Source organism: Enhydra lutris, unplaced genomic scaffold, assembly GCF_002288905.1.
Source record: "Enhydra lutris kenyoni isolate GAN:26980312 unplaced genomic scaffold, ASM228890v2 scaffoldscaffold19, whole genome shotgun sequence".
In the NCBI taxonomy this organism is placed as follows: Eukaryota; Metazoa; Chordata; class Mammalia; order Carnivora; family Mustelidae; genus Enhydra; species Enhydra lutris.
Genome location: NW_019154103.1, coordinates 1,253,935 through 1,275,212, shown reverse-complemented (window position 1 = coordinate 1,275,212; position 21,278 = coordinate 1,253,935). Strand labels below are relative to the sequence as shown.

The 21,278-nt window shown below is 41.1% G+C and overlaps 1 long non-coding RNA gene across 2 annotated transcripts in view; it reads right to left on the bottom strand.

Annotated features, from left to right (window-relative positions):
* The window catches only part of LOC111148311, a 371,316-nt gene that overhangs the window by 30,927 nt on the left and 319,111 nt on the right, over positions 1-21,278 (bottom strand). Inside the window, exon 4 of one of the 2 annotated variants that reach the window (XR_002640687.1) lies at positions 16,937-17,083. The exons of the other annotated variant lie outside the window; for it this stretch is intronic. This is a non-coding gene — a long non-coding RNA (uncharacterized LOC111148311). Of the gene's footprint in view, positions 1-16,936; positions 17,084-21,278 lie in introns of those variants that run through there. 2 annotated transcript variants of the gene reach the window in all.

The window sequence follows — 21,278 nt, the reverse complement described above, 5'->3', positions numbered from 1 at the left end:
CCCAGTGAACAGGGAGCCTGATGTCTGTTGCAGGCTTGACCCCAGGACCCTGGGACCATAACCCAAGCCAAAGGCAGATGCTTAACTGACTGAGCCACCTAGGCGTCCCTAGTTTGTGTTTCAAATAATGTGTTGTTGTTGTTGTTTTACATTTTCTAAATATATAACATAATATGGTCATATTGAATATGTTCTTTCCAAATACAAGCCCCCTCCCATATTTGTGAGGTGCCATCTTCCACTGATAGTCACTGAATTGGGCTTTTTAAATTGGCCCTTGTGCTCATCTGGAACATACACTGCAGAATATTATAACGTAATCAATGTGAATGTCATTACCATTCATTATCCCTAAAAGCATTTATGAGACAGCTGTATGCTTGGGGCACTGTCTAGATGGATCGACGGCCCTTGATTTCTGGCACCTTGCAAGCCAAGATGGTTCTGCAATCATCAGCCTTGGAGGCTTGAAAATGGAAAGACTGGCAAGATTGGGTCACAATAATGGCATTTTCAGAGCACGCCAGCAAAAAGAAAGACCACCTGGGGTCATATGGCATTCAGTGAGTAACGCAGAGGGACCTAAATTTGTTGTGAAGATGGAAGAGGTCAGTTAGTCTGAAAAAGCTCAAAGATAGAGATTGGGTTTTGAGAGCTGCTTCAGAGAAAGAAAGAATGCAGAGGGCATTGGTCCAGCCAGTTAGGAAAAGATCCAGCTTGCGGTAGAATGACCAGGTTAATCATGTGATTTCAAAGATTAGGAGAGCTATGGGGATCTCCTGATCGTACCAGTGAAGGAGATATTCTATACTTACTGTGTCCTGGCCTAGGGCTACAAGAGAAATTTCTGCTTTCCAGGAGCTACTCCTCTAGGATGTGGTATGTCAGGATAAATGCAGGACAGTGTGTTGTGAGTATTTGGGAGGAAGTGACTAGTTCAAGTAAGAGAGGGGCACTTGCTTGGGGAAGGCTTCACAGAGATCATGACATTCTCCAGATGAGGAAATTGAGGCCCAGGGAGAAAAAAACAAATTGTTCAAGAACACACAACAGACAAGTAACAGAGTTGAGATTATAACCCAAAACCCCTGTCTTGAGCTATGACTCATTCCTGGCCATTTTCCTAAGAGCTGTTTCTCTGCCTGAGGAAAGTGAGGAATCACGTGAGGCTGAAGGTATTGCAGAACAGAAAGGGAGCTGATCTTGGGTCTCCTGATAAAAAAACTTTGAGGCTGAGGCTTGGTTTACCATGCAAAAAACCTGTATCTGGGGGCTCCCTAAGGTGAAGCTGAGAATGAAGACCACACAGTGAAGAGGTGAGATTTCAAATGCTGATGACATTCTTTTGACCTCTAAATTTCTATCCATGGGCCTCTGCTTCATCCAGTTTGAGTTACGACATGTGACTCAAGAATCTTCCACTGATACAAGTAAGCCAGTACTTTGACAGTGGCTCTTCCTGTCTGTACTATGGGCTTACTGAAAGGACACTGTGGTGTGTTAGCAGGACCCCTGTGAAGACTGGAGGTGTAGAGATGGGAAAGAACGCTTGGCAAGATGCTGAGGCATGGGAAAGGTGGAAGAATTTGATGGATAACTGGGTGGATAGATGAAAGGATGAATCTCTCACTGGAAGGCTCTCAGGTTTATGGTTGCTGGTGAGGTACATGGTGACGAAGGTGTCCAAGAGCCAACATTTTTGGGGAGACTGGAGAAGCTCTCTCATTTCCTCATCTTTCTCTTCCCAGCCATATTTAACTTGAGTGGCTCTATCTGGATCCATGGAGTGATGAAAAACTTGGAATGCTCAAAGCTGTGGGGACAAAAGCAATCATTTGAATGTGGTTTTTGATGATTTGCAGGCTACTAGGAATAGCCTTAAAACCTTTCCCTTCAGGGCAATTTGAAAAGGCCGTTTCACCGTTGCAGGAAAATACCCACCCTGTAGATTTTCGGTTTCATATTCAAATCGTATGGCAGCCAAAGATTAAGAGAGTGAATCAGCTGGGGTTAGGCTGCTCATAAACACTAGTCATGTCATTAGATGATGAGATGAAGATTTTAAAAGCTTTCAACTCAGTTTCCTTCATTTATGATATTCTCATTGAATAAGTGTGACCATAAGAAAGCAGCCTGAGACAATGTTGAAAACATAAAAGAAGAGAAGGAAGAAACAAGGAGATCTGAGACTGATTGTAGTTAACCTAATATGTGTAATTTGGGATTCTAGTCAAAGAGATTCACAGCCCATTGGGTCCCCTCACATTTTCTTAACACACTTATATAATCTGATTTCCTAGTTTCAGAATGGGAAACTGAGTGAAAGGTTTAGAGAAGCTGGGATGTGGCTGAGTGTCATCTGATTGTCCCACTGACATCTGGAAAAAAGAACCCATGTGACTCTCAAGGCACAGGTGGGAATGAAATAGTTGACAGAGTGAGGAACACGGTTTTAGAAGGTGGCCTCATTAGTTGTCACAGTAGGAAAAAATTTGCTCTGCTGATATTTTTTGAAAGACTCAAGATGCTTTATTTGTTTAGTATCACAAATGTTTTTGATTAATTTCAGTATTTTTATTATCTCATTTCCTGGGTGACCTAACAACAGAGTGTGAGTAAGCAGAACAGGATGACATTTCTAAGAAAAGCATTATTCATGTCTCAGAGAGGAGAGCTTTAGGGAAAGGAATGCCTGGAACCACTTTCTTGAGACCATAACCCTGTTCAGTTGGAGAGAGAAGTCAACAAGTCTGTAAGTCAGGGCACTTCTCTTGTTTAGTCTAAGAGAAACCGAATTTCCAGTTTTGCCAGTGTGCTAATGACGTGGGAAGGGAAGAGAGAGGAATTCCAGCACCAGTGAGCTGCTGCTTTGGACCTGGGTAGGAAATTCCATTATATTGACGAACTTTGGAGCAAGAGACTCCTGAATAAGGTATTCTCTTCCTTTTCCATTATTGTGAGCTACATGAAAGTGAAGGCAGGAAAGGAAAGGCAAATGGTCAAAACTAAAAAGATAGCAACCTCAGGAATGAGCAGGGGAAGGCGAAATAAAACAGCAGTGAGGTGCCTTTCCATGTCCACCAGATGGACAAACATCAAAAGACCTGCTGAAACCAAGTATGCTCAAGGATCGAAGAAAACAGAAACTCATACTTCTTGTTGGTGGATGGTAGGTTTTGTGCTGTTACTTTGTAGAGCAAATTGGTAATTCCCAGTAAAGTTGGGAGAGGCATCTCCTCTGTGATGCCTCTCCTCTGTGAATCAGTTATTTCACTTCTAAGTATTTCCTCTAAGACTCTCTCATAAATGCTCAAGGAACACTGTAATGGCGAAAGAAGTAGGAATGATCCAACCCTCTACTGGTGAGAGTGGGGGCTTGACCAATTACCGCCCCACCCAGCCCGCCGGGGAAAATCCAGCCATCTTTCCGTTTCTGCTTAGTTTACAATTTTAGAAGCTTAAAAATATTCGTGACACATAATGTTTCATATCATATAAAAATTTTATGAAATTTGAATGTTAGTGTCCATGGTTATAGTGGAACAAAGCTTTGCTCGTTCATGGAGGCATTGTACTGTGGGGCCGCTACGTGACTCTGACGTTCACTGAAGTTGGAGGAACAGTGAAGGAAAGGAATGAATAGGTTGTGGGGGATTCAGATAATGGAATAATGTACAGTAGTTAAGAACAATGAATTAGAGCTACATATTAACGTGGCAAAATCTTAAAGGGAAAAAAACCACAAAAGGACATGTATAATATGATACTGCTTGGCACATTAAAATATAGTAAATGTGGTTTATACATACATAGATAAGTGGCAAAAGTTCTACAACATGCATTTAATTAATAGTATTAATTATGGAATGGTGGTTACTTCTAAAAAAAAGGGGGAGAATGGAGGAGTGTTATATTTTAGCCGTATTTATATTTTATTCCTTAGAAACAGAGAGTCCTGAATTAAATATGACGAATCTTAATTCCATATGTGATGTGATAGTTTTTGTATGCTTGAAAATTTAAAGCCATACTTTCTCATAAAACAATTAGGAATAAAAAGAGTAATATTAAATAATTAGGTATTAAAAGTGATCTGAGATAATAATATTCTGGTATTTTTCCTTTTACTACTCTTTTTCATCTATACTTGATAAAAAGACTTTTTGTTTTATGATATTTACAATTTTATATTCTTTTACTTCTTATTTATTATTGGCTCTTAGGAATTTTCCATGTTGTTATTCTAATTTGTATCGTAACCACAATTACTCCATATATGTGACACTTTTTCTGAGATTAAAAAAAAATTATTTTAGAGAAAGAGAGAGAGTGTGTGTGCAAGCACGAAGTGGGGAAGAACAGAGGAGGAGGGAGAGGGAGAGAGAGATTCTTTTGAGGAGACTCTGCACTGAGCACAGAGCCCAATGCGGGGCTCAATCTTGTGACCCTGAGATCATAACTTGAGCTGAAACCAGGAGCTGGACACTCAACCCACTGAGCCACCCAGGTGCCCCAACACTTCTTCTGATTTTTAACATATGTTTGCTATAAAAATTTGGAAAATAATATATAAAGAAAATAAAAACTATCTGTTATCATAACATTCGATGCAGTAATATTTTGGGTAATTCTTCCAGTCTTGATTGTTGTTTTGCATCTTTAATTTTTTACTTAACTATGCACTGTGAGAATTTTGCTAGAATATTAGATTTGTATTCTACCATATGATTTTAAATGGTTCCATATTATTCTGTTACATATGGGTTAAGGGGGGGCAGCCTGGGTGGCTCAGTCATTAAGCATCTGCCTTTGGCTCAGGTAATGATCCCAGGGTCCCTGCTTCTCCCTCTTCCACTCCCCCTGCTTGTGTTCTCTCTCTCACTGTCAAATAAAAAAAAAAAAAAAAAACTTTAAGAACAATGAACAAACAAAAAAACATATGAATTAAGGAATGCAAATGTTCATTTAACCTGTCTTCCTTCCTTACTCTCTGTCCACATTTGTTTGTAGGAGATAGAAAACTGAATAATCAGTTGCTGATCTCTGTGGGGGCAGGGAGGGAGGAGCAGGTGCTGGGGAAGTTGCAGAAAAGTCTCCTGAGCTCTGAGGAGGGGGCAGTATGGGCAGTCAGTCTGGATTCTCACCCCCAGTGGGCTCTACCTAAGTTGAAAGAGTTTGCTTATAATCTTTTGCCTCTACCCCTGGACAGCTGGTGTGTGACGGGCTGACGGGCAGTGCAAACCTTTGTGGGGATGATGCACTGTATGGTTCTCACTTTCTGTATTAAGGAGACAAGCAGTAAATGTTGGGTACAAATGGAAAATACCACAAAGCCTTATATAAAAACCTTACTTTCGAGTTCATTTTACTCTAACTTGTTTGTTTTATGTAATTTAGTAGCCCAAGAACATGTCTTACTTTTCATCATCTTATGTGTTGTGCTCTCTTTTAATGATTCTGAAATGTATGTTTGTTCATATTTTAACATCCCTGGAACTGAGATGGGTGGCACAATTCCTGGTGTCTTGATACAACTTTCAACTTTGTTCCCATCTTAACATTTGGGAAACAAGGGTGTCACTTACGATCTATGATTTCCTAGGTTCAATAGGATGTTGTATTTTAAAGCTGTGGTTTTCAGTCTTGGCTACACATTAGAATCATCTGGAACACTTTAAAACTATATAAAAGATGCCTGGTCCTAACTGATGTTCTATTAAATTTGCTGGAGTAGAGGCTACACATCTGTATTAAAAAAGCTCCCCAGAGTTGGAACCACTGTCATAGACTTGAATGGAGTTAAAAATAATGTATCATCATTGCAATCGAAGACCAAGTTAGGGTGACTCTTAGAGTTTCTAGAAGAGTTGGTTTCCAACTTATAGAGAAGTTCAGTTAGGTATCCAAGTGTTAGAAGAATTGGAAAGAAGAATTGAAAGAATTGGGTTGGAATAGAAAGATGGATCCTGGTTCTAGCAATTTTTAGTTTTATGGCCTTAAACAGATGAGTGAGCTTCTCCCAACCTTAGTTCCTTTGTAAAATAACAAAATATCTACTTCCTAGGGTGGTTGTGAGGATTACTCAAGGTAATATACTAAAAAGCCTACCACATTCTAGGACTCATATAACTACCTGTAAATGGAGGTTTTATTGCAAATAGTGTTAACTTAAATTGAAAGTAGATTTCTTGAGCCTGGATAAAAAAAGAAATGGAGCTTTGGGTGATTTATTTAAACCTTTTGAATGAATTCCTAATGTTAGGGTCGCCAACTTATTTAACACGGTAAAAATAGAAAGCAACAAAAGTTTAAAGGTCAATGTCAGTTTATTTTCTCATTTTTTGTAAAATAATTAAAGGAATTGCGTTGAAAGGACTTATATTAACAAACTTAAATTTATATATCCAGAACAACTCTAAAATCACCTAGCTACACTCGTAGAAAAGGGACCACTTTTCACGATAGCCAGTAATCACAAATGATAATGGGAAATGTGATAAATTCACTTGATAGTAGCAACACGGCCTTTATTTCCTGTGTGGGGCTTGGTAAATTGTGTGCTTTACATTGCATTAAGGTCAATTTCTATATGTATCATAATGATTTCCTGTATTTGTTGAAGAGATACATAACCATGTAGACTTTTTCCACTATGAGAAAAAACATTTTCCAGCTACATTGCATTTCTGGAAATGGAATCAACCTTAACCACTGGCACCAAATATTTAGCAGTCTGGGCTCTGGTGGAGAGAAGGGAGGAGTTTTCACTGCTCTCAGATCACTTTTGCCACAGGATGGATATTATAACATGATATTTTTGTGCTCTGAATAGTTGAGCTTGTGGGGAAAGCTAGCATTGCCAGTGCTCAGTGTCAAACCACAGCCTGGAATTATCGTGTCCACCAGGCCCTTTATCTTGAGTACATGGGGGAAGCTCTTTCCATGTAGAGCCAATGCTTGCTTGTGTAGATAACCCACTTTATGGATTATTCGCAGAAATTTTGAGGCTGCGCCTGGATTCTTTTTCTCCCAACTGTCTTGCCACCCACTAGGATTCTCCAAACCATCTCCTTCATTCAGTTGGTGTGTGCTGAGGAACTCAGTTACAATGTCTCCATGTGAGCATTTATGGAAGGCCTATCATGTGCCAAACTTTTCATTAGATCCAATCTTTATACAACTTTGTGACATAAGTGGTATCATCTTATTTTCCAGAGGAGGGAACAAAGATTTAGAGTTCAAGAGACTTGTCTAAGGTCACATGCTCATTTTAAAACTGAGCATGGGTTCTAATTTAACTGCTGCTTTTGAAAACTTGAGCCATGGAAACTTCTCTATGAGCTTGAGGAATGTGAAATGTTTTCTGCCAAGTTAGCATGACAGATTTTAAACCAATCTTCCCCCACCCCTTTAAAAAAAAAAAAATAAACTCTACCCCTAGCATGGGGCTCAGACTCACAACCCAGAGATCAAGAGTGGCATCCTCTCCCAACTGAGCCATCCAGGCATCCCCTAAACCAATCTTAGCATTGAGAGTACAAGAAACTAAATAAAAATCAAGCCATAGGGCGCCTGGGTGGCTCAGTGGGTTAAAGCCTCTGCTTTCGGCTCGGGTCATGATCCCAGGGTCCTGGGAATGAGCCCCACATCGGGCTCTCTGCTCAGCAGGGAGCCTGCTTCCCCCTCTCTCTCTGCCTGCCTCTCTGCCTACTTGTGATTGCTCTCTGTCAAATAAATAAATAAAATCTTAAAAAAAAAATCAAGCTATACCATTATATCATGTTATTCTGGGTTTAAAAAATAAAATCAGTTGAACAAAGATGGTTAGTACCTTTATTGCTAGATAATTATTCTCTGAGGGCAGATTATAAGTGTAGGTAATTTTTTCAATATATTTTTTGCCTGATGGAGAGGAATTTCCACATTCTTTCTAGATGATTCCTTTGTTAATATTGCTACCTAAAGCCTTGTTACCTTTGCTCTGTGTCCTACTGTACAACATCGTTTCCATAACAACGAGATAGACAGAAGAGGGGGTAGCAACTGGCTCGTGAGAGAATGAAAATGCAATGGAAAGTTCCACCTGAAATAACAACATGCAAATCACTTCAGCATATGATAAACAACAAAGAAAGTGATGCTTTTTTGGGGAGACAGCTTATTTGGTTTTTGGAATGTGCTCAGTTTTCTGACAGCTTCTCTTTCTTGTGCTATCTTTCTTGCCTTATTTTTTCTTTTTGTGAGACCAAAATAAAATCATTAAAAAACAAAAATTCAACCTGACATTGCATGTGATTCAATGGCAGATGCAGCGATTTGTGCTTCCAGAGATAGTTCTGGAGCAGAACATTTATAAAGGCTTTTAATTCTGAAATGAATTTGACTCTTGATGAAGCCACCTTTGGTTGCCAGGATATAGCTGAAGTGTCAGATATTCCTCTGAAGTGAGATTTCCCCAGCCATTTTGCCATCAAGGACTTCTGCTGTTATTTTTGCTTACGTCTTTCCAGAAGATTTTTAACGTACTCAAATAATTCCAGGTATTTAACATTGAACTATATGGTCTTAGAGAAATAGAAGATTTCCTTTCTGGAATATTGAAAATAGCTTTCAAAATCGAGTTTCTCTAAAACAAAAATCACTGCTGAAATACTGTCTTGAGATGGCCAGAATAGAGTGGACAGTAAGCTATTTATTTTATATTAATAGAAATTGTGGGGCTCTTTTAAGTATCCCTTCCTTATATAACACAAACCACACTATAAACACTGTTTCTATTTGAGGGAGTAAATAAAAATATGGAAATGATGTTCATATAAAATTGGGAGACATGTTTGTATCATTTCACTTGGAGGCCAGATAAAATCATTCTTCACAGCCATTTATTGCTATGATTTGTGGGTATTGCTCTTCAACAACTTTCCCTAGGTTTTCAAGCAATCAGGGATCATAGAGTACATTTTTAAAACATTGGAGAGGTAGTGATTAAGCACTTTAATGCCTCCTTTTATGCAGACATGTAGTGTGCCTGTCCCATGTCAGCTGAATGAATTCTCTCAAGCTACACCCTTCTCTTCGAGGATCTTCACACACACCTTCCCCTGGGCTCGTGCCTGCATGGAGGATCCCCGTTCATAAAGCCCAGTGCCTTCATTTCAAAGTTGTTCATTTACATTTTGCTTTATTTCATTAAAAAATGAAGTCACTAGCTAGAACTCAAGGTGAGGTCCTCTGGCCACTGCTTCAGAATAACTTGTGCCGTTCCAACCAAACCAAACCAAACCAAAACCAAACCCAGCCCCAAATCCAGACCTATTGATCCATTGCTGGGGGGGGGGGGTGTATAATCTGAATTTTGAATAGGCTCCCCGTTATTTACGTATTTTCTGATACTCAATCAAGCCCTCCACTGAGGCAGATTCAGAGTAGGGGACTGTCCCTGGTGCTTAAAAATCTATCAAGTCATCACATGCAGGAGCAGCCCTAATATCTACTCTTCTCTTGGTTCCTGTACCAACCCCTCCCTAGCCCCTGAACCTGACCCCATCATCTGCTTCCTCACCAGGCCCTAAACCCTTCAGTTTACTCCTGGTAGTATTTTCCTCATTTCTTTTACAAAAACAGATTAAGAATGATGTCATTTGCAAAATACAGATTAGGAATGTGTGGGTAAGTACAGCTGAAGTGAGGGAGTTGGAGAGTTGTGTATTTTTGTTCCAAGACCTCTATGCTCATAGGATGATCTTGATTCTTCCTGGGGGGTGCAGGGTGGAGGGTAGGAGTACAGTAACCATGGATATTCCATGCAGGTTTTTATATGAAAACATTTTCATTTAATGAGATGAATAGTTACCTTGATGTGATTTGAGAGCAGCCTGGTTATCTAATGATTGGGTTCAAGACCAAATGAATCCCAGCTTGCATTTCCTGGGAGGAAACCAAATTGTAGCTGAAGGAAAGTGACCCAGAAACACTGATAGATATGTGGAGAACACTATTTGGGTTTTTAAAAAATATATATATTCATTAATAATCCAGTAGTGGATAGCTTAGAGCTAGCTTAATTGAGCCTTTGATTCCAGTTTAGCCAACTGACATACCTGAGGTGACATGAGAGGAGTAGAGAGAATAACAGTAGAGAGAAAAATGTCCCATTTGGCCCTGGGAATAAGTTCTAAACTGAGGCCTCTGTCTTAGAATCACAGGTGAGCTGTACATCTACAGAGTTCCTTATGGTTTAGGGATATAGGAAAGTCACATGAGTTTGGCATGCAGATGTATGGTAGCCAACTTTATTTCCTTCAGGCTGGCCCTAGATGTCCTGGGCTTGGTGCCCAGCAGGAGACTGACTGAGTCACCATGCCCTCCTTGAGGTTTGAAAATTGATAAAAGTTCTATCTTCACTGCTGTTAGCTCCTAATCATCTTGTGTCAATGTTGAGATTTCTCTGGAAAATTCAGGGTGTCTCATAAGTGTTGGATGGGGCAGCACTTTCCCCGGAGAGCACAGGGAGTATCAGGTTCTCTGCTAGACTATTTGTCATCTAGCAGAGATCACACCTTGTGGGAAGAGGAAACAACAGGGAAATCATTACTGGATAGAGGGGTCGGTAAAGTCTCAGGATGTAGGATTGCTAACCACCTGGTCTGGGGAGAAGCAGGAGTAATAGGAGGGCACTAGGATTCTGTAAATGGGGGAGGGCATGTGGAAAATGTAAATTAAAATGAGGGCAAAAATGATAGTAGTAGTCATCCTGTTACTTGCAAATAATTGATAGCATTTTTAGCCACGAGCTCTTTTGATCCTCCAAGAGCACTCAAGATGGAGGGGTGGTCGTTATCCGCATTTTACGGATGAAGATAATGAACCAGAGAAAAGCTGTGACGTGCTCAAGCCCAGCTGGGGCTAGGACAGGTCTTTTGTCCCTTCTTCCACTCTTCTATTTCTTCATTCTATGCCACTGACTAATAGACTAAGATTCACCCCATCTAACTCTGCCTACATCATGCTTTTTGCCTAGGGTCAGCCTGAGCAGGGAATAAATGACCAATGATGGAGGCATGGAGAGGAGACTGGACTTTTCCCAGAGGCTGCCTTGTAAATGGATGCCCGTGACCAATGGTGTGTGTGTCTTTAGGCTAAACTGCATAATGGGTCTCTAATGTGGGTAAAAGAAGATCACCCAACTCACTTTTAACTGATGAAACTGAAACCAGATCTCTAGAGTGAAACACCCGTGCATTAGCCCTGTGATAACAGATTTCCAGATGGCTGGAACTGGACCTCCGTCTCTGCCCTTGGCCAATGATATTGACCAATAAACTGCTTTATGTCAATCGATCATGAGATACGGTGCAAGTGAATGTTACATGTGGATAATAGCCTTTATTCCGGGTCTTTTATAAAACCATTTAATGTACAATCTTTACTTAAGACTCTCAGAGGAGAAATGTTCTCAGAAGCCAGTTTAGAATGAAAGTTATTCACATGATACATTGTTATTGAGGGATAACGTATACTAAAATTAAGCAAGGTGTACTCCTAAGAAGGAAAAAGGTGAAGGCACTTGTGAGTGATTTGAACAGTGCTTGTAAACATACCATTGCCTTTCCAAGTGTCCTTTCCATGGATGTAATTTTCAAAGCAGTGTTAGGGCTGACCCACAAAAAGGTAGAAAGCAATCTTTTTTCTCAGAGGAACACAAATTATTTTCCACTCTCCTCTATGTATATGTAAATGTGTGTCTCTGAGAAGGTTATTCTCCCCTGCGAATTAATGTAGTCCATCTGAAAAGGGGAGATGAGTGGGCTACATGTAAATTATGACTTCCCCGGATGTTTCTTTGACATTCAATTTACAGAGATTGATCTGGTTGAGGCTGGTAATTGCGCCTCTTTCCATGTGGGCTGTATGCATATTTGCATGGAAAGGAAATGAATGCAAAGGCGTATCTGAGAGCACCCTCAGTACCTGGGAGCTGGCAAATGACCTCTTTCAGTGATTGTTTTTCAAGAGTTGCTATGAGTGGTCGGGGGGGGGGGGGCCAATTATTTTAAAATCATTGGTGGAGTTTAGACTCTGAATTTTATTTCCTATTCACAGTCAGACTACAGCACACTACTAGGAAAAATAAAAGCCCACGGAGAACAGGGTGGAGAGTAGAGGTGGTGCTCCAAGGAAGGAACCAGTGGGCTTAAGGGTGGGGCAATTGCCATAGGGGTTGGGAAATGTGGAGGGCATCCCAGATATTTGTGTGTCCGTCACCTGAGTGCTAGTGAGGCTGCAGAGGTAGAAGGGACTCTGTGCCAACCAGCTCCATCAGCAGCAAGAGTCAGAATCGAGGGGAAACGTAAGAACTCAAACACAGCTCTTAGGTTTCTCAGAAAGATGTTGGGAGGGGTTATAAAACTGCCTGTCTCATCTCAGTGTTCATTCCCTTGCTCTGAAGAATCACATAATTGGTCTAAAATTAGGGCAAAATGAAAGGCTTCGGTATATGTGGTTGTTGATTTCATGCTTTTTCCTCTTGCACAGTTTGCAGCCAGAAACCACATGTGATAGTTTTCTGGTTATAAAAAGTAATGGTGCTAAAATATTACAGTAACTCTGCCTACTCTTTTTAATTGTGTCCTCAATATAAGTTAGGCATAGATAAGTTTAGGCAGTAATGTTCTCTTAAGTTCTCTTGTTTCCTATTTCTATTTAGAAAATGGACAAAACATTGTTCATTGCACAAACAGAATGAATGTTCATTGAATTGCTCACTGGGCACCATGCTCTTTTCTGAGTGCTTTACAAGGCTTGCATCCTTGAATCCTCACAAGACTACGAGATTGTGCCTTGGGTCATTTCTCCAGGAATCAGACTTTGAGATGGGAAGGTATGTGCAGGAAGTTTATGGGGGGCGGATCCATAGCTGTGGGGAGTGAAGGCCATGGGACTAGGACAGAGGGAAGGGTTGCAAAGCTAGGTAGCTGCAGCTAAGGTCTCTACAGATCCCTGAGGGAGCTCTGGAGCTGGGAAGGCATTTCACAGTTGTCCCCTTTGAGACAAGGGGGCAAGGTTTTTACATCCCCCATGCCCTTCAATGGTCAGTGCATATTAGATTCCCCTAAGGCGGGGGTGTGACCCTGGGCAAGGCCAGCTCTCAGCAGCTGAAGAGCCATCAGATGACAGTGTTCCTAAGAGCTAGGGACATATGCAGAAAACAGACTCCAAGAGTTAAACAACTTGCTCAAGGTCACACACGAAAGACCCCATCCAGCCTGACCCAGAGCCCAATCTCTGAACCATCATTTTGTCTCCATCCTGCAAACCAGATAAGTAAACTATTAAGTGAATAAGCTACTTTTGAAGAGAAGCACATGCTCTGAAGAAAATGAAAGGGGGCATACTAATGTGCAGGTCGTATACAGGTGGCACTTCTTCTTTCTTGTAACATCAGGTATTATACCGTGTGTGTGTGTGGCAGAGGCCATTAGCCATCCCATCCTGCCTGAGGACACAGCCACATGGCAATCTCCCATTTCTCTAGTGGTGCCATGGGCTCCTCCCCAACCTGGCCAGGAGAACCCCCAGAGACCACGCTGCTGCTCCAGACCTGAGGGCTTCAGTGGCTACAGCAGCTTTGGAAGCTGGTGCATCAGACAGCAGAACTGCCATGGGACTCAGTCTCTCAGTGATGTCATGCAGCAGACAGCAGCTGGACTGGAGTCCTCACGCTGGGCTTTTTGTTACGAGAGAGCAATAAACTTACTCTTCTAAGCCCTGGAATTTTAGGGGGTCAGAATTTGTTATGGGAGCTTAATCTAAACTTAGGAGTACAGTGTAGAAATATATCTAAAATACTTCAGTATGGGAGCACCTGGGTGGCTCCGTTGCCTAAGGATCTGATTCTTAATTTTGGCTCAAGTCATGATCTTGGAGTCCTGGGATTGAGCTTCACATTGGGCTCTCCACACTCAGTGGGGAGCCTGCTGGAGATTCTCTCTCTTCCTCTGCCTCTGCTCCTCCCCCTGTTTGTGCACACACTCTCTCCCTTTCTCTCAATAAATTAAAACTTTAAAAAAATACTTTAGTATAAATAGTATAATATATGGGTAGTTATTATTGGGGTGGTATGAAGGTTAATTTTATTTATCAGCTTGGCTGAGACACAGTGCCCAGATAGTTGGTCAAGCATTATTCTGGATGTTTCTGTGAAGGTACTTTTTGAATGAGATTGTCATTTAAACAGGTGGACTTTGAGTAAAGCCAAATACCTTTCACGATGTGGTTGGGCCTTATCCAATTAGTTGAATGCCTTCATAGAACAGAGATTGACCTCTCTTAAGCAACAAGGAATTCTGCCCGCGGTCTGCCTTACAGCTTCTGATGCAAAATCTGTTCTTCCTGGTTCCCCAGCAGACTGCCTTTAGACTCAGACTCAACTCTTTCCTGAGTCTCCAGCCTGCCAGTCCCCACCCCTTCCCCCATCAGACTTTGGATTCCTCAAGCCTCCACAATCATTCCTTAGAATGTCTCCATATAGACATATTCTGTTGGTTCTGTTTGGACAAGCCTGACTGATACAAGTAATTATTAGCATTTGAAGCACCAAATGAGGACTCCTAGCTTCAGAGATGGCAACTGCATCTTCATGTATCTTATAGAAATCTACTCCAGAAAGTTTGTTAATTGAGATGACGAATGATAAAAATACATATGTGTATAATTGGTGGTATGGATTGCATTCAAGATGTATGGTTGGCTAAAATGATTTTTCTGTCCCCATTACCCTTGCTAGAATAAGGTATAAGAATAGTCAAGCCCCATGGCCCTAGGCCTAGATCACTACTGGGCCTGGTCATATGTTCCACAGAGAACTCCACAGCCTGATCCAACCAGGGGTACAGCTGAGTCTGCTGCTAGAGTCTGTTGTGTCTGCCCCCAAGTGAACCTCTCATGTGAAGTGTTTGCTTATGAGCTGGTAAGCCTGAGAACAGAGAAGGGATTCACCCAGCTTCCAGTGACTGGTTTTAAGATTGTTTGTTTGTTTGTTTAATCAATAATATAAAGGTGGCACAATTTGATAGGTGATATTTCATCTTTAATCTCCAAAGGCTGTCATTATTTACCAAAAGAGCTGACCCTTGTTGAATGACCAGTTTGACTTAGATCAGTTCTCCAAGAAAGGAGAGAAGGAAATGGAGAGTAGTATGTGGGTGAACATGGAGGATGTCTTCAGAGGGCCTGTATTTATATTTATATATTTATTTTAGAGAGACAGAGAGAGAGAGAGAGAGAGAGCGCAAGTGAGTGGGAGGGGTGGAAGAGCAGAGAGAGAGAATCTTAAGCAGGCTCCATGCTTAGTACAGAGCCTGACCCAGGGCTCGATCTCACAACCCTGAGATCATGACCTAAGCTAAAATCAAGAGTCAGATACTCAACCGCCTGAGCCACCCTTGAAGACCTGAGGCACCCTGAAGACCTGGATTTAAATCCCATATCCCCCACTGGCTAGTTGTGTGGCCCTTGCTCAACAAACTCTTCTTTCACAGTCTTTGATGAAGTAGGTACCAGTCATGAGGAAGATCACATGACTAATGTCTGTGCCATGCTCAGCTCAGTGCCTCAGTGAGTGTCTAGAATGAGTGCTAACAAACATCACCATCAATAATGAGCAGTGCTGTGTCATGGAGGGTTGCAGACAGGGGAAGATTAATCTTTTAGGCATTATTGCAAGTGCACCCAATTTCAACAGCTACGGTTCTTACTTGCATTCCTAACAAAGGGAATGAACACTAAGAAACCAATAGAGGTAGCCCCTGATTTGGGAAAGCTCCTTCCCTGGGAACTATAGTCAGCATCTGAGCATCAGGCCAACACAGCTTTGAAGGGTATCTGTGAGCACCTGGCCTTTCTCTCCATTTATTTTGTGCATCATTAGCAAAATGTGGCCTAAGGTATCAGAAAAGCCTAAGACATGTTATTTTTTGGGTCTGAGATGCTCAAAACATTTTCCGTGTAAATTAACAGTAACTGCTTCCTCGCTTTACAGCCTGTTTACCAAAGTTTCCAGAGGAACGCTCTACTTTTGGGGAGCAGAGGAAACCTGTACTATCCTGTGCTGTTGAACTGTGAAGGCTCAAGTGTTTTCCACCCAGGTGTGTGGAGATAGCCAAAATTTAATTTTTTGAATTACACTGGATATCTTCCGAACCATTTTGAGAGATGTTGCTAGGAGTACTGGGACTTTAGTGTTTTGTGTTCATGGAAGGGTGGGAAATACTGGTGTATTTGTCTGTTTGGGCTGCCAAACAGAACACTACAGGCTAGATGACTTCAACAGTGAAACTCATTTTCTCACTGTTCTGGAAGTTGAAGAACCAAACTCTGGCAAGGTTGGTTTTTAGTGAGGCCTGTCTTCCCGGCTTGCCGATGATTTCCCTCATGCTGTTCCCTCACCATGACCTTTCCTCTGGGTGTGGGCGCTCCTGGTATCTCCTCCTCACCTTACAGGGACACCAGCCCTCATGGCTGAGGGCCTCACCCTCATAACCCCATTTAACCTTAGTTACCTCATTTCCCTATCTCCAAATACCCTCAAGGTTTCATTGGAGATTAGGGCTTTAACATAGGAATTCCAGGGGAACACAATTCAGTCCACAACAACGGAGGAGTGTGAAATGTTAGCTATGTTTCTTTGTTCTAGGACTGTATTATCCTCAAGAGACACCCCGAAAGGACATATAATGACACAGTGTTTCCCCAACTGATTATTCTATGAGATCCCATTTTGATGTTAAAGCCATCACTTACTAAGGATTTGGGAAAAACTTTTCAGAATAAACTGTGGGGCCTCTCTGTGTGTGCCTCAGTGTGGACTCAGGGAAAGCTGACACAGGGAGGACTGTTGACTTTGATATTAAATATTCTAGTTTGTTGTCACCTTTTGTTTGTTGGCTGTGGCGCCGGTTTTCACAGAGGTCCCAGCCAGGCCCACGAGAGGCTCCCTTTCTTTGACAGCAGTGAGCTCGTTGAGTCCAACATGCCTTCTGTCATACACGCTCTTATGGTTGCTACTCAGGCTCTTTCAGTTTCCCTGGAAAGCGGAGGGTGTACGACATCTAAATATTAATAAGCGGGTAGTCACTGTACTTAGAAAGCAGTTCCCTCTCTCCCGAAAAAAATGGAAATACTAAAATATTATGCTCTTGGATTGACATTGCTGTAATGCGATGTGCTCATTTGTATTCATGTAGTGTTTCAAAACCAAGTATCCTCGCCTGCAGATTTTTCTAATTAAATAGCTGGAAAAACCATCCACCATTATCTCATTTGAACTCCCTGTAATAGCTTATTTCCTCTTCTTCTTTTTAATGTATAAATAAAGCCTTCAGATTTTAATTTCCCCGAGACTCTCCTTTAATGGTAAATACAACCTTTCTGGACCTCTTTTTCCATCAGTTTCTTTAACATGAACATTTATTACCTTATCTTTCTGATGCAACATTAAAAGGCACATTGCTGTAATTCCTCATTATTAAGGAATTATTGTTAATAAATATTGTGATTCATTGCTATAAAACATTAAAGCATATAATTTTCTTCTCTGTGTTAAGCCTCATTATTTAACAAATGTGAAGCTTCACTGTTACTTGGTGATTGTGTTTAGGAATAACATTCTCTCAAAGGCAGGATGGTGTTGTAGGAAGGTGGCCTCCAGTGTCCTAGAAGCCATTTATTAGCTGTCAGACGCTGGGAAGGGGGTGGAGTGTGGGTCTCATTTTTAAAATTTGTAAAGTGAGGCTGTCTTTTTTTTTTTTTTTTTAATTTGTATGATTGCAAGGATAAACCCTTTCAAGGAGCTAGAAAAAAAGGGGAGTTTTTCTCTAAAAACATATTATCAGTTGGTCATTAATTGACTTACTGATGGATTAAAAAAAATCTTTGTCACCCAGTATAACTCATGCAGGCAGGCACACACATCTAGACTCACTAACATAAATAATAGAGCTTACTGCTCTGAATTTTAGCTAACCATTCCTCTATTCGGGTGTTTAAATTGTTTGCAATTTTTACAATTACAAATAATATTACAATGAACTTTTTTTGGTATTTAATCTCTCCTGAGTCTTTGACCCAGTTAATTTTGCTTCTAGGAATCTTTGCTAACAAAATAATCAAAGTGTATATACTTAAAATGTCTATGCATATATTTCAAAATTGTTTTCCTGAAAAGTAACCAATTTACATTCCTAAGTAGGAGCTTATGAGAGCAACCACCTGTCCGCACTCCTACCAATACTTAAAAGTAGTAGTTCATGGTCTTATTTTGCATAACTGTGGTTATTAGTACTTTGTACCTAGTAAGACTAACCATTTTCTAACGTTTTTATTAGCCAGTTCCATTCTCCTGAGCATTGTCTAATTGCACAAGCCTATCTTTATTTTAGACGTTACTGTTTTTCTTATTAATTTATGGCAATTCTTTACATATTAAAAATATTAAACCTTCATTGTATTATTTGCAAATGCATTTTCCTATTTGTCATTTGATATTAATTTTTAAAGGATTTTATTTATTTATTTGGCAGAGAGAGAGAGATCACAAGTAGGCAGAGAGGCAGGCAGAGAGAGAGGAGGAAGCAGGCTTCCCGCTGAGCAGAGAGCCCGATGCGGGGCCGATCCCAGGACCCCAAGACCATGACCTGAGCTGAAGGCAGAGGCTTTAACTCACTGAGCCACCCAGGTGCCCCAATACTAATTTTGTTTATGCCATTTTTTGGTGGACAGTTATTCAAGTTGAAACTGTCTTATGTGGACAAATACAAGTATCTATTAAATATGGGTGATAGAAATATGGCCATTTATATACTTTTTTCTAATTGAAAATGATTCATAGATAAAACAAACAAAGTCATACTTGCTCATTCAAGATTTCTTCCATTTTACATATACTTAGGAAACTTCTATTTTTTTTTCCTGGCATTATTTTGTAAATAATTCAGTTCTTTCCCCTTAGTTTGTTTCATAGAGCACTGTCTTTAGTAACTTTCTCTTTTCCTGCTTGATTGTGACCTAGAAACTTGCATTTCTGAGTTCGCCATGTCTGTTAGGAAAGAAGAATGTCTGGCGGAGAAAGGACTACGAGAAAACTATGCGACTATCCTGACTGGTGGCTACGCTGTCATCCTGAGACTGTGGGAATGACAGGTCTTCAAACTAGGAAGCTCTCAGCAGACAAGATTGGACACAGATTTTATGGGATAGAGTCTTGTAATCAATCAGAATATCTGAGCCCCCATTGTGAATAAACGCCAACCTCCTCCTCAAACACATCCTTCTCCCAGGGTTTAAATAGCACATGCGCCTTTGTCAACGATGCTGCCCAGACAGATCAGTAGGACAGTAGGGACATAGCATAGCACACTGGGCACTCCTCCCATCACTGCACGCCCACAGCACTGAAGAGCAGGAGCTAAACTGCAATGTAACCCACTGCTTTGTTATCAATGAACGTTTGGTGGTTAGTCTTGACTTAAAAAGCAGGCAAACTTCTTAAGGGACCTGGCCATGTTACTTGTACCTTATTTCCTGCAGTGCCCAGAGAACTGCTCAGCAGCTAGGAGATGCTCAGGAACTCCCTTAGCGATGATCATTTTCTTTTCTTTTGCAGATTGCCAGTCTTAGTAATTTTGTATACAATGGGAGGATTTTTATTTATTTATTCCTTTAGTCTTCTAGGATTTTTGTTTTCAACCAAATACTTTCCCACATTCAGGGCTGAGAATAAGTATTCTAAATCCTAGGTGAAATCTCAACTGCATACACAAACTACTTTTCAAAGCCTGATTTTCGTTTTTTGTCTCGGCTCATGATTAACCTTGTTATTTTGTATCGTATTAAGCTAGGAGTTGTCCAGAAGCTGCTTCTCTCATCTGGTTGCAGCCCTGGTTCTCCCTTAGATGTGTAAAGCAACTTGTTGGAAAAGTATGCATCTTGCTGTCTTTTTCTGCTCTGGACCGGAGGCAGATAGTGGAGCATCTAGGACAGACTGGAACACACTAGGCATCACAGCATGAATAAAGCAATTTGGTGAAGAGTAGTGAAATCACAGGGAAGTTCCCGGGGGGGCGGGCAGGAGGAGTTGGCAGTGTGGAGGCATCAGTAGGAGGTCTGAGGGGCACAGGTCAGGTATTCCCCACAACCTAATTATTTTAAAAGCAGCTTTGACCAGGAAGTCACCAACCAGCTATGTGGGCTGCTGAAAGACCAAGTAGAAAGTCACATGCCAGAACACAAGGCCCCAGAGGAGACTACTGAGTGATTACTTTTTCCCATCCTGTGCAGCCATTTGCTTCTTCTAATCACTGGTTCTGGCTTCTCTATGTTCAGCTTCAGTGATACCTGCTCAGGAGTTTGCTGGCATTTTTTCCCCCTAATTTCTAAAAAAATCGTGGTAAGATACATATCACTTTAATTTACTATCTTGACCTTTTGTAGGTGTACAGTTTAGTGGTAGTAAGTACACTCATGGTTTTGCTGTGTTTTGGACACGAAAGTGTTTCTCTTCTAAATTTCCTGCCTCAGGCCTGTGAGGCAACTGGAGGGCAAACAGATCAGGGCTCAATATCAAATGAATTAGCCCGAAATTTGTATTTGCGTTTTGAAAATCAGACCAACTTCACTGGGATTTTTATTTTTAAAGGGTATTATTATTGTCACGGTGGGAATTACATGTGAGACTGAGAATAAACTTTGTTACCAAATAGGACACTAAAGGAAACACTTCACTGGTGTGGTAATTCAGATGAAAAAGTCTTTGGGACTTCAAGAATCAGTTATTTGCTATCACACACCAGAGCTGGTTTTCCAGACTGGCGTACATTCCGGTGCTGGGTTCAAATGGCCACTCTTCTAAGGAAAGGGTCTTCTAAAGGCAGAGAGTGAAAGGATACACATTGTTGCTGCATGCCCTCCACCGTGGTCCTGCAGACTGGCCATGGGATTTTAGCAAAGTCACCTTACTGTTCTGTGCTGTGGTTCATCCTGCAATAACGGCAGAATTTCGTACATTACCTAAGAGCTTTGAAAGGAGTCACGAGGTCTATAGGAGCAGTGTGATGCAGTCCCGCTCTCTTCAAAGCCAGCCCTGCTTTGTTCTTATAAAGCATCTCGTGTCCCAGGAGTTGTACATACTTTGTGGGTGGGGAGTGTGTGTGTGTGTGTGTGTGTGTGTAGGAGGTCATTGTGCATGTTATGTTGTTGCTTCCACTAGTTTTTCAACTCCTAAC